General features: G+C 45.2%; 1 non-coding gene across 1 annotated transcript; it reads left to right on the top strand.

Annotated features, from left to right (window-relative positions):
• Positions 1 to 223: 223 nt before the first annotated feature.
• Positions 224 to 295, top strand: TRNAQ-CUG (transfer RNA glutamine (anticodon CUG)). The gene has a single exon. It is a non-coding gene; the product is annotated as a tRNA-Gln (tRNA).
• The last annotated feature ends 720 nt before the right edge of the window (positions 296 to 1,015 follow it).

Genomic DNA, 1,015 nt, shown 5'->3' with positions numbered 1-1,015 from the left:
GCTAAAAAGACACATTGAACCATCAGATGAGTCTTTTCTCTTGTGCCCTCATAAACAATAGTACGATTGGTTTGATTGTGAAATGCAGTACTTTACTTACACCTGTTAGTTGTGTAAAGTCTAAAAAACTCCGACAATCAATACAAAATCGACAGCAATACTTACCACACCAGCTGCTCTGTCACGATTCAAAATAGACGGACAGTCCTCATGTATGCAGGGCGGTTCCATGGTGTAATGGTTAGCACTCTGGACTCTGAATCCAGCGATCCGAGTTCAAATCTCGGTGGGACCTGAGATGCTTTTATTATCTACTTAGTTTGTTTATAATTATCATGGGCCTTGAGCAGTGGGCAGAGAAGCCAAGTTTATCTCTGACATACCCCTTCTCTTCCCGCTTTCATTCTCCTGGTCTCTCTGGCCATCTATACATTATCTCTTTAGGTGGTGCTGGGGGGCACATGACGCTACACACAGGTGTTGTATGATTCCTGTGTCTGTGCGGACACCTTTCTCCTGTGACTGCACAACAGTAACACGCAGAGTGTGGACCTGACTCCAGCGCCCTTCACACCGGATAACTCACAAGGGGAAAAAAACAAACAGAAAAGTATTGTATAAAAGACAGGGGCATATTGTGAAGGCCCTTATCGCCACGTTATCAGCACTTTACTGCAGCCTTATCGCCCCATTATCTGCACTTTACTGCAGGTAGCGCTGCGATATTGGCATCGCCCTAATATCAAGGCAGCAGTAAGGCAAATAATGTGATCTAAAACAACGTTAATTATCTTAACGCTGCCTTGGTAATAGGGCCCTTTCACGATAAACTTATCATGAAAAGGGGGCGTGCAGTGGGTGTTGCGGTGGGCGTACCACCGCAACACCCATTCATTTTGACACTGCCACCTATTATCAAGCTTGGCGATAATAGGTGGCAGTGCCGAACTAAAGACCAGAAAAATCCTGGTCTAAAGGTGGCCAAACGAGGAGAAATGCTTAATTTCCCCTCGTT

The sequence above is a fragment of the Lissotriton vulgaris genome, unplaced genomic scaffold (assembly GCF_964263255.1).
Source record: "Lissotriton vulgaris unplaced genomic scaffold, aLisVul1.2 SCAFFOLD_1199, whole genome shotgun sequence".
Lineage (NCBI taxonomy): Eukaryota > Metazoa > Chordata > Amphibia > Caudata > Salamandridae > Lissotriton > Lissotriton vulgaris.
This window is presented reverse-complemented; position numbering and strand designations above follow the sequence as displayed.